General features: G+C 39.7%; 1 non-coding gene and 1 pseudogene across 1 annotated transcript; both read left to right on the forward strand.

Annotated features, from left to right (window-relative positions):
- Positions 1-614: 614 nt before the first annotated feature.
- On the forward strand, positions 615-793 carry LOC138927563 (5.8S ribosomal RNA). Its single transcript, XR_011444019.1, has one exon. It is a non-coding gene; the product is annotated as a 5.8S ribosomal RNA (ribosomal RNA).
- Positions 794-1,113: 320 nt separating this feature from the next.
- LOC138927561 (large subunit ribosomal RNA) lies at positions 1,114-8,593 on the forward strand (annotated as a pseudogene).
- The last annotated feature ends 1,958 nt before the right edge of the window (positions 8,594-10,551 follow it).

A 10,551-nucleotide genomic window follows, 5' to 3' on the forward strand; every position in this document is an offset into this window, starting at 1 on the left:
ATATATAGACCATTTGTTGTCTTCAATATAAATTGCGTGTATATTTAATTAATATACATGCGTTGCGTGATGTATTGTTCATATTAAATTATGCGCATACATTGATAAATGCAACACCTAAAATATACATTGTTGTACCTGATATACAGGTTAATGCTTTATATAATATTAAAACAATATAAATTATATTTATATTGATTATATAAAACTAAGACATTTCGCAACAATTATTTTAGGTATATCAAAAAATTAAACATATTTTATATGTTTAAATATAGACGAATATATTGAATATAAATTGCGTGTATATTTAATTAATATACATGCGTTGCGTGATGTATTGTTCATATTAAATTATGCGCATACATTGATAAATGCAACACCTAAAATATACATTGTTGTACCTGATATACAGGTTAATGCTTTATATAATATTAAAACAATATAAATTATATTTATATTGATTATATAAAACTAAGACATTTCGCAACAATTATTTTAGGTATAAAAATAACTTTATTGAAGGAATTGATATATGCCAGTTAAATGGTGTATTTTTAATTTCTTTCAATAAAAACATAATTGACGAATTGTATATTTATATATATTTATAAAACTCTAAGCGGTGGATCACTCGGCTCATGGGTCGATGAAGAACGCAGCAAACTGTGCGTCATCGTGTGAACTGCAGGACACATGAACATCGACATTTTGAACGCATATCGCAGTCCATGCTGTTATGTACTTTAATTAATTTTATAGTGCTGCTTGGACTACATATGGTTGAGGGTTGTAAGACTATGCTAATAAAGTTGCTTATTATTATATATTTTTATAATGATATGCATATGGTATATTATTGGATATATTTATATATTCATAATATTAAATATAAAAGCAATTATCTCAAATATTTATAAAAGAAAAAATGAAGATATACAATTCTTTCTTTTTTCAATTCAAATAATACTGAGAAATGTCTAGCATAAAAAAAATTAAATTTTTTTTAACTAGAATTGTCTCTTATTTAAAGATGCGAAAATTGAAAATATATCAAATATATTGTTCTTCATAGAGATATATTGTTTATATATATATATACATTGCTTTATACAACCTCAACTCATATGGGACTACCCCCTGAATTTAAGCATATTAATTAGGGGAGGAAAAGAAACTAACAAGGATTTTCTTAGTAGCGGCGAGCGAAAAGAAATCAGTTCAGCACTAAGTCACTTTGTCTATATGGCAAATGTGAGATGCAGTGTATGGAGCGTCAATATTCTAGTATGAGAAATTAACGATTTAAGTCCTTCTTAAATGAGGCCATTTACCCATAGAGGGTGCCAGGCCCGTATAACGTTAATGATTACTAGATGATGTTTCCAAAGAGTCGTGTTGCTTGATAGTGCAGCACTAAGTGGGTGGTAAACTCCATCTAAAACTAAATATAACCATGAGACCGATAGTAAACAAGTACCGTGAGGGAAAGTTGAAAAGAACTCTGAATAGAGAGTTAAATAGTACGTGAAACTGCTTAGAGGTTAAGCCCGATGAACCTGAATATCCATTATGGAAAATTCATCATTAAAGTTATAATATTTAAATAATATTATAGAAATAGTGTGCATTTTTTCCATATAAGGACATTGTAATCTATTAACATATATAATTTATCATAAAATATGACTTATAGTTTATTCAAATTATTATGCTTGCATTTTAACATAGGATAAATGTCATTAATTTGATAAAGTGTTGATAGATTAATAAGAATACAGTGCGTTAATTTTTCGGAATTATATAATGGCATAATTATCATTGATTTTTGTGTTTATTATATGCACTTGTATGATTAACAATGCGAAAGATTCAGGATACCTTCGGGACCCGTCTTGAAACACGGACCAAGGAGTCTAACATATGTGCAAGTTATTGGGATATAAACCTAATAGCGTAATTAACTTGACTATTAATGGGATTAGTTTTTTAACTATTTTATAGTTAATTAACACAATCCCGGGGCGTTCTATATAGTTATGTATAATAATATTTATATTATTTATGCCTCTAACTGGAACGTACCTTGAGCAGATATGCTGTGACCCGAAAGATGGTGAACTATACTTGATCAGGTTGAAGTCAGGGGAAACCCTGATGGAAGACCGAAACAGTTCTGACGTGCAAATCGATTGTCAGAATTGAGTATAGGGGCGAAAGACCAATCGAACCATCTAGTAGCTGGTTCCTTCCGAAGTTTCCCTCAGGATAGCTGGTGCATTTTAATGTTATATAAAATAATCTTATCTGGTAAAGCGAATGATTAGAGGCCTTAGGGTCGAAACGATCTTAACCTATTCTCAAACTTTAAATGGGTAAGAACCTTAACTTTCTTGATATGAAGTTTAAGGTTATGATATAATGTGCCCAGTGGGCCACTTTTGGTAAGCAGAACTGGCGCTGTGGGATGAACCAAACGTAATGTTACGGTGCCCAAATTAACAACTCATGCAGAAACCATGAAAGGCGTTGGTTGCTTAAAACAGCAGGACGGTGATCATGGAAGTCGAAATCCGCTAAGGAGTGTGTAACAACTCACCTGCCGAAGCAACTAGCCCTTAAAATGGATGGCGCTTAAGTTGTATACCTATACATTACCGCTAAAGTAGATGATTTATATTACTTGTAATATAAATTTTGAAACTTTAGTGAGTAGGAAGGTACAATGGTATGCGTAGAAGTGTTTGGCGTAAGCCTGCATGGAGCTGCTATTGGTACAGATCTTGGTGGTAGTAGCAAATAATCGAATGAGACCTTGGAGGACTGAAGTGGAGAAGGGTTTCGTGTGAACAGTGGTTGATCACGAGTTAGTCGGTCCTAAGTTCAAGGCGAAAGCCGAAAATTTTCAAGTAAAAATAAATATTACAATTATTGTGAAAATTATATACTTGAATAATTTTGAACGAAAGGGAATACGGTTCCAATTCCGTAACCTGTTGAGTATCCGTTTGTTATTAAATATGGGCCTCGTGCTCATCCTGGCAACAGGAACGACCATAAAGAAGCCGTCGAGAGATATCGGAAGAGTTTTCTTTTCTGTTTTATAGTCGTACTACCATGGAAGTCTTTCGCAGAGAGATATGGTAGATGGGCTAGAAGAGCATGACATATACTGTTGTGTCGATATTTTCTCCTCGGACCTTGAAAATTTATGGTGGGGATACGCAAACTTCTCAACAGGCCGTACCAATATCCGCAGCTGGTCTCCAAGGTGAAGAGTCTCTAGTCGATAGAATAATGTAGGTAAGGGAAGTCGGCAAATTAGATCCGTAACTTCGGGATAAGGATTGGCTCTGAAGATTGAGATAGTCGGGCTTGATTGGGAAACAATAATATGGTTTATGTGCTCGTTCTGGGTAAATAGAGTTATAATCATTTATGGTTGTAACTTGTTCCCCGGATAGTTTAGTTACGTATCCAATTGTGGAACTTTCTTGCTAAAATTTTTAAGAATACTAGTTGGGTCAAACCAATTAGTTCTTATTAATTATAACGATTATCAATTAACAATCAATTCAGAACTGGCACGGACTTGGGGAATCCGACTGTCTAATTAAAACAAAGCATTGTGATGGCCCTAGCGGGTGTTGACACAATGTGATTTCTGCCCAGTGCTCTGAATGTCAAAGTGAAGAAATTCAAGTAAGCGCGGGAACGGCGGGAGTAATATGACTCTTTGGAGAATTGGATTTGATCGCGTAGAGTGGGTGCAATTCCGTAACTCGTAAATCATACGATCAAGTCAAGTCGACTCAAAACCTCCTCGTGGTATTCTCTGGGTACTAGCTTTTGCTGGTAGCTGATTTGAGCGGCGGAGGGGTCCCTGGGGTTACCAGCCCCTTGGACCCCTTAAAAACATATTGGTGCAGAAACTAACAACGAGCCTCGGATAATTGATGATATATTAGGAAGAGGAGAGTCCACGGCTACTAGTCTGGATGCTAGCAACCAGTATGAACGAGGTGCAGCGGTTAACCTTTCAGGTCGGGTGCCCTGCACGATATGTGGAATGTCGTTCAACTCCAAGAGGGGTTTGGGCGTCCACATGTCACATCGACACAAAGACGAACTTGATACACAACGTCTTCGTGTTGATAAAAAAGCGAGGTGGTCAGAGGAAGAAACGTTGATGATGGCGAGAAAGGAGGTCGAGCTTGCAGCAAGTGGTATTCGACATCTAAATAAAAAGCTAGCGGAAATTTTTACACACCGCAGTTCCGATGCAATTTCTTCATATCGGAAGAGGGGTGAATATAAGGCAAAACTGGAACAGATAAGAGGGCAATCTGTTCCCACCCCAGAAGCATTAGAGTCGAATACCTCACAGCGCCGCCCTAGTAATAGCGAGCAAAACCGACGAGTATCAACATCATCTTCGGGACCAATCAGACCACACGAACAGACGAACAGCGAAATCCTCAGGGTACTACAGGGCTATGCCCCAGTAGTATGCGATTCCCGGTGGAGAGCCGAGGTCCTGCAAACTATCGTAGATAATGCGCAGGTCTCGGGACAGGAAACCACTCTCCAAAGTTTATCTTGCTATCTCATGGAAATTTTTCCGCCACGGAATGAACCGCACATTCTGACGAGGCCCCGAACGGAGCCTCGAAATATGAGACAGCGTAGAAGGCAGCAGTACGCTAGGGTTCAGCGTAACTGGGATAAACATCCGGGAAGATGCATAAAGTCCCTGCTGGAGGGCGCTGACGAGTCGGTGCAGCCACCCCAGGAAATTATGGAGCCATATTGGAAACAGATAATGACCACGCCTAGCTCAAGCTCCATCGAACACGCCTCGTTCCACATGGAACATTCGTTGGAGAGAGTATGGTCCGCTGTGAACCAGCGCGATCTTAGGGCCCATAAGGTCAAATTATCAGGTTCTCCAGGCCCGGACGGGATTACTCCAAGAACTGCCAGGAGTATCCCCGATGGCATTATGCTACGCATAATGAACTTAATTCTCTGGTGTGGGAGACTTCCGTACTCCATCCGTCTGGCCAGAACCATCTTCATCCCGAAGATGGCGACGGCAAGTCGTCCGCAAGACTATCGTCCTATTTCAGTCCCCTCGGTTTTGGTTAGGCAACTAAATGCCATTTTGGCAGCCCGGTTGATTAGTGCAGTCAACTGGGATTCGCGTCAGCGAGGGTTCCTACCGACCGATGGGTGTGCTGACAATACGACGATTGTTGATTTAGTTCTAAGGGAACATCATAAGCGATTTAAATCGTGCTACATCGGGACCCTCGATGTTAGTAAAGCCTTTGATGCGGTAGCTCACAAAGCGGTCTACAACACATTGGCTTCGTATGGTGCCCCACAAGGACTAATCAACTACATACGGAATTCGTACGAGGGCGGCGGCACAATGCTAACTGGGAACGGGTGGGTTTCAAGGGAGTTCATTCCTGCAAGAGGCGTCAAGCAGGGTGACCCTTTGTCTCCCATACTATTTAATCTGGTCATTGACCGGTTACTTAGGTCCTTACCCAGTGAGATTGGTGCCAAAGTCGGAAACGCTATGACAAATGCGGCTGCGTTCGCAGATGATATAGTCCTTTTTGCGGAAACTCCGATGGGCCTTCAGAAATTGTTGGACACCACAGTTGGCTTTCTCTCCTCTGTGGGCCTCACCCTTAACACTGACAAGTGTTTCACTGTCAGCATAAAGGGGCAAGCCAAGCAAAAGTGTACTGTCGTGGAACGGCGGAGCTGTTTGCTTGGTGAGCGCGAGGTTCCTTCACTGAAGCGCACTGACGAGTGGAAGTATTTAGGGATTAAATTCACTGCGGATGGGCGGGTCCGGTACAATCCAGCTGAGGAGTTGCAACCGAAGCTGTTGAGATTGACTCGGGCCCCCCTGAAGCCACAGCAGAAGTTATTTGCCCTTCGGACTGTCCTTATCCCACAACTCTATCACAAGCTGACCCTTGGGAGTGTGACGATAGGCGTTCTGAAGAAATTTGACACATTGGTTCGATATACCGCACGGAAGTGGTTGAGGCTTCCGGTAGACGTACCAACTTCTTTTTTTCCATGCCCCCCACAGAAGTGGGGGTCTCGGGTTACCATCGTTGAGATGGATAGCACCGATGCTTCGTTTGAAGCGATTGAGCAGTATAAAATGGCCTCACCTCGAGCAATCCGAGGTAGCCAGCTCTTTCGTGGAAGACGAAATGCGGAGGGCCCGGGATAGGCTTCAGGCTGGAAGTCAAGAGTTGTTAACCCGTCTACAGGTAGATTCGTACTTGGCAAATAGGTTGCACATGTCTGTTGATGGTGGCGGGCTCCGTGAAGCAGAGCGTTTTGCTCCGCAACACGGATGGGTTGTCCAACCCACGCGTTTGCTAACAGGAAGGGAATATACAGAAGGAATCAAACTGCGGATAAATGCCCTACCCTCAAGGTCTCGTACCACGAATGGAAGGCTAGAAAGTGGAAGACGGTGCAGTGCAGGATGTGATGCTCCCGAAACAACAAACCACATCTTGCAGCAATGCTATCGTACTCATGGGAGGAGGGTAGCTAGGCACGACGGCGTAGTAAATCTAATCAAGCGGGGACTCGAGAGGGAAGGATGCGTCGTCCACGTTGAACCACGTCTGCCGCGCGCGCCCGCATTGAATAAACCCGCCCTGGCAGCGATCCGACAAAACCACATTTATGTGATTGACGCGCAGGTAGTGACGACGGACATTCTCTCGACCAAGCGCATCAGCGCAAAGTCGAGAAGTACGAGACACCGGACATACGGACAAATTTGCGGAGACTTTTCGGCTCGCAACATGTTGTTGAGTTCCATTCCGCCACTGTGAACTGGAGAGGAATATGGAGCGGTCAGTCGGTAAAACGGCTGATTGCTTCAGACCTCCTCAGCACTAGTGATAGTCATATCATTAGTGTCCGGGTAATCAGTGGTGGTCTCTGGAGTTGGCGACAATTTATGTATCTGTCGGGATACACGCGTGATTGGACTTAGTCATGCATCACGTTCATATTAAAAGCTTGCTGCCGTAGCATAACATCTAAAAACGGCATAAAATTCGCTTAAAAACGAGGCGGTTTTTTTAGTACGTAGGCGTCTTCTGGGTCGTATGAACCCACAAGATGAATCGTGCATGCACACTCTTATTGGCTAAATAACATCATAACCTGAGTGTGTATCTTTTGAAGATTTTTACGATCCTTAGCGAACAAAAAAAAAAAAAAAAAAAAATAGCCAAATGCCTCGTCATCTAATTAGTGACGCGCATGAATGGATTAACGAGATTCCTTCTGTCCCTATCTACTATCTAGCGAAACCACAGCCAAGGGAACGGGCTTGGAATAATTAGCGGGGAAAGAAGACCCTTTTGAGCTTGACTCTAATCTGGCAGTGTAAGGAGACATAAGAGGTGTAGAATAAGTGGGAGATATTAGACTTCGGTTTGGTATCGACAATGAAATACCACTACTCTTATTGTTTCCTTACTTACTTGATTAAATGGAACGTGTATCATTTCCTAGCCATTATACGGATATATTTATTATATCTTATGGTATTGGGTTTTGATGCAAGCTTCTTGATCAAAGTATCACGAGTTTGTTATATAATCGCAAACAAATTCTTTAATGAGAGATGCATTCATGTATTATCGATTTGAAAATTTGGTATAACTCCAATTACTCAGGTATGATCAATTCAAGGACATTGCCAGGTAGGGAGTTTGACTGGGGCGGTACATCTCTCAAATAATAACGGAGGTGTCCCAAGGCCAGCTCAGTGCGGACAGAAACCACACATAGAGCAAAGGGCAAATGCTGACTTGATCTCGGTGTCAGTACACACAGGGAAAGCAAAAGCTCGGCCTATCGATCCTTTTGGTTTAAAGAGTTTTTAACAAGAGGTGTCAGAAAGTTACCATAGGGATAACTGGCTTTGTGGGCGGCAAGCGTCATAGCGACGTCGCTTTTTGATCCTTCGATGTCGGCTCTTCCTATCATTGTGAAGCAAAATTCACCAAGCGTTGGATTGTTCACCCAAAACAAGGGAACGTGAGCTGGGTTTAGACCGTCGTGAGACAGGTTAGTTTTACCCTACTAATGACAAAACGTTGTTGCGACAGCATTCCTGCGTAGTACGAGAGAACCGCAGGTACGGACCAATGGCACAATACTTGTTCGAGCGAACAGTGGTATGACGCTACGTCCGTTGGATTATGCCTGAACGCTCTAAGGTCGTATCCGTGCTGACTGCAATGATAAATAAGGGGCAATTTGCATTGTATGGCTTCTAAACCATTTAAAGTTTATTATTTATATTTTAAACGACAATGGATGTGATGCCAATGTAATTTGTAACATAGTACCTGTGGAGGATCTGTGATCACCTGATGCCATGCTAGTTACATATGAAAACATTATTTAATACAATGACAAAGCCTAGAATCAATTGTAAACGACTTTTGTAACGGGCAAGGTGTTGTAAGTGGTTGAGCAGCTGCCATACTGCGATCCACTGAAGCTTATCCTTTGCTTGATGATTCGAAATATAAAAAAAAATGTAAATATGCATGTGTAAATATGTATATTTAGTATAAAAATCTTTATATGCTATATCTAAGAAAGCATATAAGGATGTATCACGGGTTGTCCAGGTTGCCCTACTAATTGTGGCCTACTAACTGTTTCGTCATCTTATTAGTGACGTGAAAAATGAAAATAATATTTTTCATTTATATTGTTATAAGTCTTAAACCTTAAGACGGCGGGAGTTGAATTACTTTCGTTTAGGTAGCCAAATGCCTCGTCATCTTATTAGTGACGTGAAAAATGAAAATAATATTTTTCATTTATATTGTTATAAGTCTTAAACCTTATAACGGCGGAAGATGAATTACTTTCTTTTAGGTAGCCAAATTCCTCGTCATCTTATTAGTGACGTGAAAAATGAAAATAATATTTTTCATTTATATTGTTATAAGTCTTAAACTTTAAGACGGCGGGAGTTGAATTACTTTCGCATAGGTAGCCAAATGCCTCGTCATCTTATTAGTGACGCGCATGATTCAATTCAAGAGATTCCTTCTGTCCCTATTTAAAACCTCACGGATATTAAAAATATTAAACATATATTGTTATAAGTCTTAAACCTTAAGACGGCGGGAGTTGAATTACTTTCGCATAGGTAGCCAAATGCCTCGTCATCTTATTAGTGACGCGCATGATTCAATTCAAGAGATTCCTTCTGTCCCTATTTAAAACCTCACGGATATTAAAAATATTAAACATATATTGTTATAAGTCTTAAACCTTAAGACGGCGGGAGTTGAATTACTTTCGCATAGGTAGCCAAATGCCTCGTCATCTTATTAGTGACGTGAAAAATGAAAATAATATTTTTCATTTATATTGTTATAAGTCTTAAACTTTAAGACGGCGGGAGTTGAATTACTTTCGCAAAAGTAGCCAAATGCCTCGTCATCTTATTAGTGACGTGAAAAATGAAAATAATATTTTTCATTTATATTGTTATAAGTCTTAAACCTTATAACGGCGGAAGATGAATTACTTTCGTTTAGGTAGCCAAATGCCTCGTCATCTTAATAGTGACGTGAAAAATGAAAATAATATTTTTCATTTATATTGTTATAAGTCTTAAACTTTAAGACGGCGGGAGTTGAATTACTTTCGCATAGGTAGCCAAATGCCTCGTCATCTTATTAGTGACGTGAAAAATGAAAATAATATTTTTCATTTATATTGTTATAAGTCTTAAACCTTATAACGGCGGAAGATGAATTACTTTCGTTTAGGTAGCCAAATGCCTCGTCATCTTATTAGTGACGTGAAAAATGAAAATAATATTTTTCATTTATATTGTTATAAGTCTTAAACTTTAAGACGGCGGGAGTTGAATTACTTTCGCATAGGTAGCCAAATGCCTTGTCATCTTATTAGTGACGCGATTCAATTCAAGAGATTCCTTCTGTCCCTATTTAAAACCTCACGGATATTAAAAATATTAAACATATATTGTTATAAGTCTTAAACCTTAAGACGGCGGGAGTTGAATTACTTTCGCATAGGTAGCCAAATGCCTCGTCATCTTATTAGTGACGCGCATGATTCAATTCAAGAGATTCCTTCTGTCCCTATTTAAAACCTCACGGATATTAAAAATATTAAACATATATTGTTATAAGTCTTAAACCTTAAGACGGCGGGAGTTGAATTACTTTCGCATAGGTAGCCAAATGCCTCGTCATCTTATTAGTGACGCGCATGATTCAATTCAAGAGATTCCTTCTGTCCCTATTTAAAACCTCACGGATATTAAAAATATTAAACATATATTGTTATAAGTCTTAAACCTTAAGACGGCGGGAGTTGAATTACTTTCGCATAGGTAGCCAAATGCCTTGTCATCTTATTAGTGACGCGCATGATTCAATTCAAGAGATTCCTTCTGTCCTATTTAAACCTCACGGATATTTAAATATTAAA

Source organism: Drosophila bipectinata, unplaced genomic scaffold (genome assembly GCF_030179905.1).
Source record: "Drosophila bipectinata strain 14024-0381.07 unplaced genomic scaffold, DbipHiC1v2 scaffold_32, whole genome shotgun sequence".
Classification (NCBI taxonomy): Eukaryota; Metazoa; Arthropoda; class Insecta; order Diptera; family Drosophilidae; genus Drosophila; species Drosophila bipectinata.